Source organism: Salvelinus fontinalis, unplaced genomic scaffold (genome assembly GCF_029448725.1).
Source record: "Salvelinus fontinalis isolate EN_2023a unplaced genomic scaffold, ASM2944872v1 scaffold_0241, whole genome shotgun sequence".
NCBI lineage: Eukaryota > Metazoa > Chordata > Actinopteri > Salmoniformes > Salmonidae > Salvelinus > Salvelinus fontinalis.
In genome coordinates this window covers 10,535-27,379 of record NW_026600450.1, presented here as the reverse complement: position 1 = coordinate 27,379, position 16,845 = coordinate 10,535, and the positions used below count along the sequence as shown (strand labels likewise).

Genomic DNA, 16,845 nt, shown 5'->3' with positions numbered 1-16,845 from the left:
ATGTCATCCAGGATACACTGGGTTCCTGGGATTCCTTGCAAAATCTGGTCAATAGTTCGTTGCCAAATGGCTGGGGCCGATGCAATGCCAAAAACCAGGCGGTTATACCTGTATAGACCTTTGTGTGTGTTTATTGTCAGGTACTGTTTGGAGCTCTCTTCAACCGGTAGCTGCAGGTAAGCCTGTTTCAGATCGATTTTACTGAAGTGTTTCCCACCAGCTAGTGCAGCAAAGATGTCCTCCAGACGTGGCAAGGGGTATTGGTCCACATGCAACATTGAATTCACAGTTACCTTGAAGTCCCCACACATTCTAACAGACCCGTCTTTCTTCACAATAGGAACTATGGGTGTGGCCCATTCGCTTCTGTCCACTTTCGTCAGGATCCCTGTATCCTGCAAGCGATCGATTTCCGCTTCCACCTTTGGTCTCAGGGAGTATGGAACAGATCTGGCTTTGCAGAATTTTGGGGTTGCGTCATCTCTCAGTACAAGTTTAGCTGTGAAGCCTTTTACTGTTCCCATCTGATCACTGAAAACTGTGCTGTATTTCTTCCGCAAGTGTTCCAGTGTTTGGTCTGTGTCCTTCTCTTTGGACTGGAACGTGTGGAGCATTTTCAAATCACACCAGTTCAGCTTTATTTTTGAAAGCCATTCCCTGCCAAATAATGGGGGGCCAGTTCCAGGCACCACATACAGCTGTAACTGCTGTGTTTGCTCCCCATACCTCACTCTGACCTGCAACACCCCCATTGGGCTCAATCTCTCTCCTGAGTAGGTCTTCAGCAACACATTTGTGTTCTTCAGCTTGATAGCCTTGAAGTGCTCATTGTAGACAGTAGTGGAAATTATAGACACTGCAGATCCTGTGTCCAGCTCCATTTTGAGGGGTTTGCCTTCGATATCTGGTGTCACCCATATTATGCTACTGCTGGGAGAAGTCACTGTGTTTAACTCCATTGTACCAATTACTCGTTCATCTGAATCACTGCCACTGTTCTCTGCTAGTGCATTCACAGACCCTTTCATTTTCTCAGTTTTCCTGTTGTGACTGAATTTTGCTCTGCATGCTCTTTGAATGTGCCCCCTTCTACTGCATTTGTGACAAATTTCGTCTTTAAAACGGCAGTCCTCTGCTCTGTGACCATCTGTCACACCTGTTGCATTTATCGGCCACACGGGGGCGCTGTCGGCTGCGCGAAAACTTGTGCAGGGAAGTTTGTGATAGGTCAGTATTTCTTTTACTTTGCAACTCAAATGCATCTTTCGTCGCGATTTCCATAGTCACAGCAATTTCAACAGCCTTTGCAAACGTGAGATCTGATTCTGTGAGCAAACGTTTTTGAATGTGTTCATGTTTCAATCCACAAACAAATCTATCCCTTAATGTGTCATTTAGGTTCTCTCCAAACTGGCAATGTTCAGACAGTTTCTTCAACTCTGCTACATATGTACTAACACCCTCCCCCTCATTCTGATCTCTCTTGTGGAAACGAAAACGTTCCGCGATGAGGAGTGGTTTAGGTGATAGGTGATTTTGCAATATCTCCACAATCTCTGTGAATGTTTTATTTGAGGGCTTCAGAGGGGCAGTCAGATCTCTTAGCAAACTGTACGTTTTTGGGCCAATTAAACTCAACAACGCTGGTAGTCTCTTGTTATCAGCAATGTCGTTTGCAATGAAGTACTGTTCCAGTCGTTCAATGTAAGTTGCCCAGTTTTCTTGCGTGTCCTCAAACACATCTATTTTCCCGATGCTAGCCATTCTCTTTACCTCAGGCTCCACGGGTCTTTGATCTGCCGCCTCGTTCTCGTTAGCTCTCCCCTCGTCGTCACTGCTTGCTAGCTGTTGTGCTACAGGGTCAAAATCTTCCTCTCTTCCTACGAGCTCCATTTGCATTCGTGATGCACACTGCAGGTAATCATCCTCGTCGCCATTGTAGTGTCTTAGCTCTTATTACTTATTTATCTAATAAGAAATACTCTGAATACAATAAATGGAACTGGAGCTTCACATTTTACTGGAATCAGTTAGAGCCAGAATAACATCGAACAACACTGCGCATGACCAAGGGTGCTCCATTCTTAAAGGGGACATCAGTAATTAACAGAACATAACACCTATAGTGTTTTTATCAAAGTTGTCGGTATGTCACGTGTCCACATAACAACTTAAGCATTACGAAACTTCTGTTAGATCAAGTAAACCTCACGTAGAAAATAAGCCATTCATTTTGTTGTTGACCAAATTCGACACTTTCCACATTGGGTTGATAATTGTTTCCACTTGGATACAACCTACTGTAGCCTACTGGCATGACCTAGAGAGTTACAACCTACTGTAACCAACTGGCATGACCTAGAGAGATACAACCTACAGTAGCCTACTGGCATGACCTAGAGAGATACAACCTACTGTAACCTACTGGCATGACCTAGAGAGTTACAACCTACTGTAACCAACTGGCATGACCTAGAGAGATACAACCTACTGTAGCCTACTGGCATGACCTAGAGAGTTACAACCTACTGTAACCTACTGGCATGACCTAGAGAGATACAACCTACTGTAACCTACTGGCATGACCTAGAGAGATACAACCTACTGTAACCTACTGGCATGACCTAGAGAGATACAACCTACTGTAACCTACTGGCATGACCTGGAGAGATGCAACCTACTGTAGTCTACTGGCATGACCTAGAGAGCTAAAGTTGTAAAATTCCTGGATTTTAAATGAATATTTTCTAGTAATAATGATAATTTCTATCTTCCTATCCATCTGTGGGTTCCCTCTCTTTTGTCTTCCTCTCTACACCAATAATAGACAACTACTGTGGGATCCGCTGCGTCCGTGTGTGTGTTAACTATTAGAATGCTGTACTAGAATGCTTAAAAGGCCTCTAAAAATTTTAATATCGGTTATCGGTATCGTTTTTTGGGGTAAGGAAAATATTGGATATCGGTATTAGCCAAAAATGTAATATCGGTGCATCCCTTTATTCTAAAATGTTTCACAATGCCCCATAATGACATCACAATACCCCATAATGACATCACAATACCCTATAATGCCATCACAATACCCCATAATGCCAAAGCAAAAACAGGTTTAGGTTTTTTGCAAATGTATTGAAACTATTCCCCAGGATAACTAGTCTCAGAGTAATGTAAGATCTCAGGATAACTAGTCTCAGAGTAATTTACGATCCCAGGATAACTAGTCTCAGAGTAATGTACGATCCCAGGATAACTAGTCTCAGAGTAATGTAAGATCCCAGGATAACTAGTCTCAGAGTAATGTAAGATCCCAGGATAACTAGTCTCAGAGTCATGTTAGATCCCAGGATAACTAGTCTCAGAGTCATGTTAGATCCCAGGATAACTAGTCTCAGAGTAATGTACGATCCCAGGATAACTAGTCTCAGAGTAATATAAGATGCTTGGAAAAAGAAGCTCAAAAGAATAACAGAACGGCACCATTAGAACTAAAATGTGTCCCTGGATGTCAGACCCCCAACCCTCCAAACTGTAAATAAATAATAAGATGTGTCGCCTGGATGTCAGACCCCCAACCCTCCAAACTGTAAATAAATAATAAAATGTGTCTCCTTGGCAACATTAGAACCTCGGTAAGTTTACTGTGTATGTCGAGACAAAGGAATGATGTAAACAAATAATCCAAAATATTTTTGTCAATGAGACAGTATATAAACAAAGGAATGACCGAACCCCCTTTGGTGACTGAATGCTTGTAAGGAAAACTAGATGATCAAAACATTAGATCACATCAAATAAGCCTGAGTGGTTTCACCTCCTCCCAGACTATACTGGATACTACAGTTATAACTATACATAGTTATACAGGATACTACAGTTATAACTATACATAGTTATACAGGATACTACAGTTATACAGGATACTACAGTTATACAGGATACTACAGTTATACAGGATACTACAGTTATACAGGATACTACAGTTATAACTATACATAGTTATACAGGATACTACAGTTATACAGGATATTACAGCTATAACTATACATAGTTATACAGGATACTACAGTTATACAGGATACTACAGTTATACAGGATACTACAGTTATAACTATACATAGTTATACAGGATACTACAGTTATAACTATACATAGTTATACAGGATACTACAGTTATAACTATACATAGTTATACAGGATACTACAGTTATACAGGATACTACAGTTGTACAGGATACTACAGTTATAACTATACATAGTTATACAGGATACTACAGTTATACAGGATACTACAGTTGTACAGGATACTACAGTTATAACTATACATAGTTATACAGGATACTACAGCTATAACTATACATAGTTATACAGGATACTACAGTTATACAGGATACTACAGTTATAACTATACATAGTTATACAGGATACTACAGTTATACAGGATACTACAGTTATACAGGATACTACAGTTATAACTATACATAGTTATACAGGATACTACAGTTATAACTATACATAGTTATACAGGATACTACAGTTATACAGGATACTACAGTTATACAGGATACTACAGTTATAACTATACATAGTTATACAGGATACTACAGTTATAACTATACATAGTTATACAGGATACTACAGTTATACAGGATACTACAGTTATACTGGATACTACAGTTATACTGGATACTACAGTTATACAGGATACTACAGTTATAACTATACATAGTTATTCCAAAGGTGGGCTACTTACTATCCACTGTTTGCAAGCCACCGTTGCTGATCTATTTTATTTATTTATTTAACCTTTATTTAACCAGGTTTGGGCTAAATTATAGATGGGCTATGTACAGGTTCAGTAATCTGTGAGCTGCTCTGACAGCTGGTGCTTAAAGCTAGTGAGGGAGATAAGTGTTTCCAGTTTCAGAGATTTTTGTAGTTCGTTCCAGTCATTGGCAGCAGAGAACTGTAAGGAGAGGCGGCCAAAGGAGGAATTGGTTTTGGGGGTGACCAGAGAGATATACCTGCTGGAGCGCATACTACAGGTGGGTGTGTTAAATCAGAGGGCCTGTTGTCCGGACCTCCGGCAGTCTCTATGGGGGTGCCATACGGTTCAATCCTCGGGCCGACTCTCTTCTCTGTATACATCAATGATGTTGCTCTTGCTGCTGCTGGTGATTCTCTGATACACCTCAACGCAGACGACACCATTCTGTATACTTCTGGCCCCTCTTTGGACACTGTGTTAATTAACCTCCAGACGAGCTTCAATGACACACAACTCTCCTTCCATGGCCTCCAACTGCTCTTAAACACAAGTAAAACTAAATGCATGCTATTCAACCGATCACTGCCTGCACCTGCTCGCCCGTCCAGGATCACTACTCTGGACGGCTCTGACTTAGAATACGTGGACAACTACAAATACCTAGGTGTCTGGTTAGACTGTAAATTCTCCTTCCAGACTCACAAAAGCATCATTAAGCATCCAAAATAAAATCTAGAATCGGCTTCCTATTTCGCAACAAAGCATCCTTCACTTTTGCTGCCAAACATACCCTCGTAAAACTGACCATCCTACCGATCCTCGACTTCGGTGATGTCATCTATAAAATAGCCTCCAACACTCTACTCAGTAAACTGGATGCAGTCCATCACAGTGCCATCCGTTTTGTCACCAAAGCCTCATATACCACTGCTCTCGTCGGCTGGCCCTCGCTACATATTCGTTGCCAAACCACTGGCTCCAGGTCATCTATAAGTCTTTGCTAGGCCGCCTTAACTCAGATCACTGGTCACCATAGCAACACCCACCCATAGCACGCGCTCCAGGAAGTATATCTCACTGGTCATCCACAAAACCAACACCTACTTTGGCCACCTTTCCTTCCAGTTCTCTGCTGCCAATGACTGGAACGAAGTGCAAAAATTGCTGAAGTTGGAGACTTATATCTCCCTCACTAACTTTAAGCATCAGCTATCTGAGCAGCTTACCGATCGCTGCAGCTGTACACAGTCCATCTGTACATAGCCCATCCAACTGCCTACCTCATCCCCATGTTTTATTTGCTTTTTTTGCTCACACCAGTATTTCTACTTGCACATCATCATCTGCACATCTATCACTCCAGTGTTAATTTGTAATTACTTCGCTACTATGGCCTATTTATTGCCTTACCTCCTTACTCCATTTGCACACACTGTATATAGATTTTTCTATTGTCTTATTGACTGTACGTTTGTTTATCCCATGTGTAACTCTGTGTGTTGTATGTGTCAAACTGCTTTGCTTTATCTTGGCCAGGTCACAGTTGTAAATGAGAACTTGTTCTCAACTGGCCTACCTGGTTAAATAAAGTTGAAAAATAAAAAATGTAGGAATTGTTCATGACGTCCTCCAGTGATTTTAACTTTTCCTGTTGAAAAGTGATATATAAATACAGTAAAGTATAAACACACTAAAGGGAAACAAATAAATGTTTTGAGGAAAATAGTGTTTTTTTAGACAACTGCAAACTAGAAGGAGTGAGTGATGTCATAGTAAGGCCTTCAAGGAGTTGGCTTGATGGGAAGTCGTGATGTCATCCAATAGGAGACTGATCTTCATGTGAATATTCATTATTCTTTTTAAAATCCTTCCTGTTCTGTCAAGTTGGTTGTTGATCATTGCTACAAAGCCATTTAAGTCTTTCCATAGATTTTAAAGACGATTTAAGTCCAAACTGTAACTAGGTCACTCAGGAACATTCAATGTCATCTTGGTAAGCTCCTCCAGTGTAGATTTGGCCTTGTGGTTTAGGTTATTGTCCTGTTAGGACAGTTTTAGTTTACAGTTTTAGTAACATTTAGTTTCCTTATATTACGCTTGGAAAACAGTTTTCATGGGCACAGAAATTCCAAATCATTTGAATTTGCTAAATTCAATGGTTCTAATCGAGAGTCACCTTAACTTTATTGACAACACCCAAATGGATACTGTCATTAACGCAGTTCTTCAATAATTACACATCATTCTTAATACTGTAGCTGTTTAGTTAGTCACATGTTCAACTATCATCAGCTAATCCAGGAAATCATTTAATGAATGCCAGTCACATGACAAACATCACGACATGCAACAACAACCAAAGTGCTTCTTCATTCATTACTCTGGTAAAGACAGTTATGCCGTGCTCCATGTTGGATCCAACATCCCTAACAAATTGATGTTTATAATGTTATTGTCTACTTGATTTACAGTAGGGTCTCGTTAGTCTGTTTGGACACGGAGATACTTAGCTCATAATGTGTAGAGAACTGTTCCTTGATGGATAGGCTATTGTACAACACACAGAGCTATTTTCCTATATTTGTTGTTAGGTGAAGTTATGGGTCCTACAGTAGGTCTATGTTGTTGTTAGGTAATGTTATGGGTCCTACAGTAGGTCTATGTTGTTGTTATGGGTCCTACAGTAGGTCTATGTTGTTGTTAGGTGAAGTAATGGGTCCTACAGTAGGTCTATGTTATTGTTAGGTGAAGTTATGGGTCCTACAGTAGGTCTATGTTGTTGTTATGGGTCCTAGAGTACACTATGTATGTCATGCAACAACAACTAAAGTGCTTCTTCGTTCATTACAGGTATATTTGTTGTTAGGTGAAGTTATGGGACAATTTGGCAAACAGTGTACAAACCCTCATTGTCAGGTTGATGGAAAAGCTAGACAAAGAGCATTTTAATGGTTGAAGTGTTTTTTAAGTACAAAGCGGTTGATTTGCGATGACACAAACATTATATTAAGCAGGACATTCAAACGAGCCTTACAATTATAATCCAAAGAAGTGTGAAATGCACTCATAAGCAACCTGGAAATGGAGGCTACTCCCCTGAGTTTTCACCCATTCACATTCAGAATACTTTGTGAAAAACTAAAATCTTTGCTATAACTATTATCCTCACTAGCGGGAAGGAGTTTCTACAACCAGATATACTACATCTATAACTAGTGGTTTCCTCATTACCAGATATGCTACATCCATAACTATCGGTTTCCTCATTACCAGATATACTACATCCATAACTAGTGGTTTCCTCATTAGCAGGGAGGTGTTTCTACAATTTGATTGTATGTGCTTCGCCCTCGTGCCGCAATTTTATTAAACACAGAAAGGAGCCCATATTGGAGACCAAAAGTCATCTAGCTCAATCATCGATGTTACTACTAATGTGAAAACAATACAAAATATGATTATTGTTGCTCATTTTAAGACAAATGTCAAATCATTACATTCATTACAGACGTCAGTTGTTGTACAACATCATGGCTACGCTGTTGGCATCACCTTTTACAGTGAATTTCCACTGTTGTGGGCCTTGAACCATTTGACTTTGTTGTTCACACAGGAGAGAGGAGACTATCATGGATCCTCTGGGAATCCTCAACAACCTCATGATGCTGACGAGGCAGAGAAGAGTCTCTCCACATCAGAACTCCTCCAGAAACACCAGCAGAGACCCACAGGGAAGAAATCTCATTGCTGCTCTGACTGTGGAAAGAGATTCACCTCATCAGGCATTAAAATTCATCAGAGAACACACACAGGAGAGAAACCTTATAGCTGTGTTCAATGTGGGAAGAGTTTTGATCAATCTTGCCATCTGATTCAACACCAGACAATACACACAGGAGAGAAACCTTATAGCTGTGATCAATGTGGGAAGAGTTTTAGTCAATCTGGACAGCTGACAGTGCACCAGAGAATACACACAGGAGAGAAACCTTACAGCTGTGATCAATGTGGGAAGTGTTTTACTACATCTAACCATCTGACTCTACACCAGAGAACACACACAGGAGAGAAACCTTATAGCTGTGATCAATGTGGGAAGAGTTTTGGTCGTTCTGGCACTCTGACTTTACACCAGAGAATACACACAGGAGAGAAACCTTATAGCTGTGGTCAATGTGGGAAGAGTTTTTGTCAATCTAGTGATCTGACAGTGCACCAGAGAACACACACAGGAGAGAAACCTTATAGCTGTGATCAATGTGGGAAGAGTTTTGGTGCATCTAGCACTCTGACTATACACCAGAGAACACACACAGGAGAGACACCTTATAGTTGTGGTCAATGTGGGAAGAGTTTTACTACATCTAGCAATCTGACTCTACACCAGAGAACACACACAGGAGAGACACCTTATAGCTGTGGTCAATGTGGGAAGAGTTTTACTCAGTCAACCAGCCTGATATCACACCAGAGAACACACACAGGAGAGAAACCTTACAGCTGTGGTCGATGTGGGAAGAGTTTTACTACATCTGGCCATCTGACTACACCAGAGAATACACACAGGAGAGAAATCGTATAGCTGTGGTCAATGTGGGAAGAGTTTTGGTCGATCTTGCCAGCTGACATTACACCAGAGAATACACACAGGAGAGAAACCTTACAGCTGTGGTCAATGTGGGAAGAGTTTTACTACATCTGGTCATCTGACTCTACACCAGAGAACACACACAGGAGAGAAACCTTACAGCTGTCGTCAATGTGGGAAGAGTTTTACTACATCTAGCAATCTGACTCTACACCAGAGAATACACACAGGAGAGAAGCCTTATATCTGTGATCAATGTAGGATGAGTTTTACTTCATCTAGCCAGCTGACTTCACACCAGAGAACACACACAGGAGAGAAACCTTATATCTGTGATCAATGTGGGATGAGTTTTACTACATCAAGCCATCTGATTCGACACCAGAGAACACACACAGGAGAGAAGCCTTATAGTTGTAATCACTGTGAGAAGAGTTTTCCTACATCTAGGCAGCTGACTTTACACCAGAGAACACACACAGGAGAGAAACCTTATAGTTGTAATCATTGTGAGAAGAGTTTTCCTACATCTAGCCAGCTGACTTCACACCAGAGAACACACACAGGAGAGAAACCTCTCCGCTGTGATCAATGTGACAAGAGATACTCTGATAAAAGATCTCTGATCAAACATAAGAAAATACATACATGAAGAAGTTGTTTCATGATATCAATGAAATAATGTCACAATGTAGAATGTTTTAACATTGTAGTAGGAGTATTTTAATGATGTCACAATGTAGAATGTTTTAACATTGTAGTAAGAGTATTTTAATGATGTCACAATGTAGAATGTTTTAACATTGTAGTAGGAGTATTTTAATGATGTCACAATGTAGAATGTTTTAACGTTGTAGGAGTATTTTAATGATGTTCTACCTTATCCTTATCCTTTGCCCTGTTCAATTGATTGCAGCATGATATGGATATTAGCCTCAGCGGAAAATCCAGGCTCTGAATTGAAAGAGTATTATTTAACAAAAAGTGACAAACAAAAAAAGAGCTGTGTTACACTTACTGCGTTGGTGACCCACTTTAATCAAAATGCAGCACTTCAAAATGTAGCCAGCTGTTTTCTACAAGTTGAAAAAGCTGCTTGTTTAAAAAAATACATGTAAGATGATAATTGTTGCAGATGTTTGTGTATATACACACATGAAAGCAGTATAATAAATTGTACTATAATCAATTTTATTAACAATCTGACATCACTCCAGTATTTCTTGACAACATTCAAATGCTAATTGTCTTCATTCCACTACTGAAGAAGCATGAATCAAATCACCTCATATTTCAAACATTCAGCCTGACAAAAGATACATGTTTTATTATTCCATGCCTCACCATTAAGTGAAGTATTGCCAATACATATTAACAAAGGGGTGTACATTTGGTTTTGATTTTCAAATTTACAATTTATGTAACATTTAGTATTCATAATTATTTATGCAACCAGCTGACCATTTTTGGGTACAATTATATTGACAATGTTGCCCTGCTTTTAGAATATCAGGGTTCATTCTCAGATGTGCTAACCCAAATGCATGACATTGGGGACTGGGCCCCGATCCAACAACATGCCTATCGAGTGAACCCTGAAAAGAGAGAGAGAAGTAAGGTGGAAAGTTACTACGGATATTGCAGGAGTTGGTTGCTGATTGTCTCAAGGGTGGGCAGTCAACAAGTTTTGCGTTTAGCCAGTGCGTTGCCATGGATCACAATTTATTTTGACTGCACTTTTTTCCATATTGGAGATTAGTCTTTTTGGGCTCGTTCCAAGGGGACGAGAGTTCTAGAAGCTAGTTAGTTTTAGGATTCTATTGAAAGAAAAAGGATTTAAAAAAATAATACGATTGTATATTATTATTTAGAAATACGTGTTTTTTCTTGATTTTAATAATTGTTGACAGCCAGTAGACACTGTGTTTATATTGTAGAAGCATTGTAGTTGATTATGTGAAATGGAAGTTTTTTTCTGTCGGTGGTGAGCAAACTTGTCCAACAAAAACATAGGATATATTTGTTGTCTTAAGGGGAAAAGTGTTACAGGCTTTGGTTTTTCCATTTATGTTTTGAGGTTGGACTTTAGCACGTATAGCTCGTTAGCACGTTTAGCACGTATAGCTCGTTAGCACGTATAGCTCGTTAGCACGTATAGCTCGTTAGCACGTATAGCTCGTTAGCACATAGGACGCACTGATTGGTGTCACCTCGTTAGTCAAATCAAATCAAGTATATTATATATAGCCCTCGTTTATTTTATATAGCCCTTCTTACATCAGCTGATATCTCAAAGTCCTGTATAGAAACCCAGCCTAAAACCCCAAACAGCAAGCAATGCAGGTGTAGAAGCACGGTGGCTTGGAAAAACTCCCTAGAAAGGCCAGAACCTAGGAAGAAACCTAGAGAGGAACCAGGCTATGAGGGGTGGCCAGTCCTCTTCTGGCTGTGCCGGGTGGAGATTATAACAGAACATGACCAAGATGTTCATAAATGACCAGCATGGTCAAATAATAATAATCACAGTAGTTGTTGAGGGTGCAACAGGTCAGCACCTCAGGAGTAAATGTCAGTTTATTTTTCATAGCCGATCATTTGGTATCTCTACCGCTCCTGCTGTCTCTAGAGTTGAAAACAGCAGGTCTGGGACAGGTAGCAGGTCTGGGACAGGTAGCACGTCCGGTGAACAGGTCAGGTTTCCATAGCCGCAGGCAGAACAGTTGAAACTGGAGCAGCAGCACGGCCAGGGGACTGCAAGGAGTCATCATGCCAGGTAGTCCTGAGGCATGGTCCTAGGGCTCAGGTTCTCTGAGAGAGAGAAAGGAGTCATCATGCCAGGTAGTCCTGAGGCATGGTCCTAGGGCTCAGGTCCTTCGAGAGAGAGAAAGGAGTCATCATGCCAGGTAGTCCTGAGGCATGGTCCTAGGGCTCAGGTCTTCGGAGAGAGAGAAAGAGAGAATTAGAGAGAGCATACTTAAATTCACACAGGACACCGGATAAGACAGTAGAAATAGTCCAGAAAAACAAACTGACCCTAGCCCCCCGACACAAACTACCGCAGCATAAATACTAGAGGCTGAGACAGGAGGGTTCAGGAGACACTGTGGCCCCATCCGATGATACCCCCAGACAGGGCCAAACAGGCAGGATATATTACCCCACCCACTTTGCCAAAGCACAGTCCCCACACCACTAGAGGGATATCTTCAACCACCAACTTACCATCCTGAGAGAAGGCGCCAACCCAGACAGGAAGACCACGTCAGTGACTCAACCCACTCAAGTGACGTACCCCTCCTAGGGACGGCATGGAAGAGCACCAGTAAGCCAGTGACTCATATATATAAATATATGGACACGCAATATCAGAGCGGCAAAGACAGATACAGTAGAATAGGATAGAATACAGTATGTACATATGAGATAAGTAATACATAGACTAAGATACAGTAGAATAGGATAGAATACAGTATATACATATGAGATGAGTAATACATAGACTAAGATACAGTAGAATAGGATAGAATACAGTATATGAGATGAGTAATACATAGACTAAGATACAGTAGAATAGGATAGAATACAGTATATACATATGAGATGAGTAATACATAGACTAAGATACAGTAGAATAGGATAGAATACAGTATATACATATGAGATGAGTAATGCATAGACTAAGATACAGTAGAATAGGATAGAATACAGTATATACATATGAGATGAGTAATACATAGACTAAGATACAGTAGAATAGGATAGAATACAGTATATTCATATGAGATGAGTAATACATAGACTAAGATACAGTAGAATAGGATAGAATACAGTATATACATATGAGATGAGTAATACATAGACTAAGATACAGTAGAATAGAATAGAATACAGTATATTCATATGAGATGAGTAATACATAGACTAAGATACAGTAGAATAGGATAGAATACAGTATATACATATGAGATGAGTAATACATAGACTAAGATACAGTAGAATAGGATAGAATACAGTATATACATATGAGATGAGTAATACATAGACTAAGATACAGTAGAATAGAATAGAATACAGTATATTCATATGAGATGAGTAATACATAGACTAAGATACAGTAGAATAGGATAGAATACAGTATATACATATGAGATGAGTAATGCATAGACTAAGATACAGTAGAATAGGATAGAATACAGTATATACATATGAGATGAGTAATGCATAGACTAAGATACAGTAGAATAGGATAGAATACAGTATATACATATGAGATGAGTAATGCATAGACTAAGATACAGTAGAATAGGATAGAATACAGTATATACATATGAGATGAGTAATGCATAGACTAAGATACAGTAGAATAGGATAGAATACAGTATATACATATGAGATGAGTAATACATAGACTAAGATACAGTAGAATAGGATAGAATACAGTATATACATATGAGATGAGTAATGCATAGACTAAGATACAGTAGAATAGGATAGAATACAGTATATACATATGAGATGAGTAATACATAGACTAAGATACAGTAGAATAGGATAGAATACAGTATATACATATGAGATGAGTAATGCCAGATATGTAAACATGCAGGAGATCCACGAAGGAAAGACAGTGATGGTGCTCAGTGACGTTGTTGCAAATGGAGGGTAAAATGGTAAAACGTTTGAGTTCATTCTGTCCATTATTACATCATTACATCAAGTGTTCCAATGGTAAAACGTTTGAGTTCATTCTGTCCATTATTACATCATTACATCAAGTGTTCCAATGGTAAAACGTTTGAGTTCATTTTGTCCATTATTACATCATTACATCAAGTGTCCCAATGATAAAACGTTTGAGTTCATTTTGTCCTGGTCACTTTGCCTACTGTTTATTGCCACGTTGGGATGCAACCTTTGTTTGTTGTCATTATTTAAGCATTTTTTATCATTTTACGCCCGTTTTTTCTCCCCAATGTGGATCTTGTCTCATCGCTGCAACTCCCCAATGTGGATCTTGTCTCAACGCTGCAACTCCCCAACGGGCTCAGGAGGCGAAGGTTGAGTCATGCGTCCTCTGAAACATGACCCGTCAAACCGCGCTTCTTAACACCCGCCCGCTTAACCCGGAAGCCAGCTGCACCAATGTGTAGGAGGAAACACCGGGCGACGCTTGGCCAATTGTGTGCCGCCCTATGGAACTCCCGATCACGGCAGGTTGTGGTACAGCCCGGGATCGAACCCGGGTGACGCCTCTAGTGACGCCTCTAGCACTGCCATGCAGTACCTTAGACCGCTGCACCACTCAGGTCTATAGTGACACCTCTAACACTGTGATCTAGTACCTTAGACCGCTGCACCACTCGGGTCTATAGTGACACCTCTAACACTATGATCTAGTACCTTAGACCGCTGCACCACTCAGGTCTATAGTGACACCTCTAACACTGTGATCTAGTACCTTAGACCGCTGCACCACTCAGGTCTATAGTGACACCTCTAACACTGTGATCTAGTACCTTAGACTAAAAGTGGAATTTTGACATTATTACCGTTATATCAACACACTTAACACTCCCAACTATAATTATCTTTGGCCCTGTAGACATCTAGTGACCACTTGATTCCATGTGACCAAACATTCCTGAGGCTGAGTCTCAAATAGTCGCCTGTTCCTTTTAATAGCCGGGCCGTAGCACACATAGCAAATACATTTTGGGTCTAAATTAAAGGAGCTACAATTATAGTTTAATTACATGTTTTAAATAAAATGTCCATAATATCTGCATTAATACGAACGAGCTACAAAAATCTCTGAAACTGGAAACACTTATCTCCCTCACTAGCTTTAAGCACCAGCTGTCAGAGCAGTTCACAGATTACTGCACCTGTACATAGCCCATCTATAATTTAGCCCAAACAACTACCTCTTTCCCTACTGTATTTATTTATTTATTTAGCTCCTTTGCACTCCATTATTTCTATCTCTACTTTGCACATTCTTCCACTGCAAATCTACCATTCCAGTGTTTTACTTGCTATATTGTATTTACTTCGCCACCATGGCCTTTTTTTGCCTTCACCTCCCTCATCTCACCTCACTTGCTCACATTGTATATAGACATATTTTTCTACTGTATTATTGACTGTATGTTTGTTTTACTCCATGTGTAACTCTGTGTTGTTGTATGTGTCAAACTGCTTTGTTTTATCTTGGCCAGGTTGCAGTTGTAAATGAGAACTTGTTCTCAACTGGCCGACCTGGTTAAATAAAGGAGAAATAAATAACACATAATAATACAAAAATGTAGCAGCAGTATAGACCTAGTCTGTTCATTATATACATCTACATGATGTATTGTTACACCATGTAGGAGCAGTATAGACCTAGTCTGTTCATTATATACATCTACATGATGTATTGTTGCACCATGTAGGAGCAGTATAGACCTAGTCTGTTCATTATATACATCTACATGATGTATTGTTACACCATGTAGGAGCAGTATGGACCTAGTCTGTTCATTATATACATCTACATGATGTATTGTTACACCATGTAGGAGCAGTATAGACCTAGACTGTTCATTATATACATCTACATGATGTATTGTTACACCATGTAGGAGCAGTATAGACCTAGTCTGTTCATTATATACATCTACATGATGTATTGTTACACCATGTAGGAGCAGTATAGACCTAGTCTGTTCATTATATACATCTACATGATGTAATGAATCTTAGAGCAAACGGTGTAAACAACTTTCAGGCTGCTTTCATTTTGTTATTTGTACCATTTGTATTTGGATCATTTGTATTAAGAGGGTAAATATTGGAGTAGTATAGACCTAGTCTGTTCATTATATACATCTAAATGATGTATTGTTACACCACGTAGGAGCAGTATGGACCTAGTCTGTTCATTATATACATCTACATGATGTATTGTTACACCACGTAGGAGCAGTATGGACCTACAGTAGCTTGCTAATTATTTAGATTTAGTTTGACTTAATGAAACTGCCTTAAATATGCTGTGGTAAACATTTTTTATTCGCACTAATCAATCAACACATTCCTGTCTTTGTATGTCTCAATATAATGGTATTATTTAATTAAATCCATTTACAAAAATCTTTGTCTGAAAATAAAATATGATCCTCAACTGCGTTTCCCCTCCAGTCAGCAGACGGCGATGTGCGTCTTTCAGGCGTCGCTGCCAGCGTGACGTATAATCTAGTGGACGGTTCTTCATAAACAGCTCGTCAACCACCTCCGTAGCTTGCTAGCCAACATAGCCGAACGATTCAAGCTATTTATACGCTTTCGGTGTATATTAGCTGCTGTGTTTTCGACACACTTAGGTCGTATCTACTTGTTAACCTCTTTAATATTACGTTATTTTGTATTAGTCAGCTATAGTAGCTGGCTGGTTAAGTTAGCACTAGCCTAGTCGCTAATGATAGCTAGCTAGCTAACATCCCCGAAC

At 39.7% G+C, this 16,845-nt stretch overlaps 1 pseudogene; it reads left to right on the top strand.

Moving 5' to 3' along the window:
- The first annotated feature begins 3,602 nt into the window (after positions 1-3,602).
- Positions 3,603-11,193, top strand: LOC129844851 (zinc finger protein 271-like; annotated as a pseudogene).
- Positions 11,194-16,845: the final 5,652 nt, after the last annotated feature.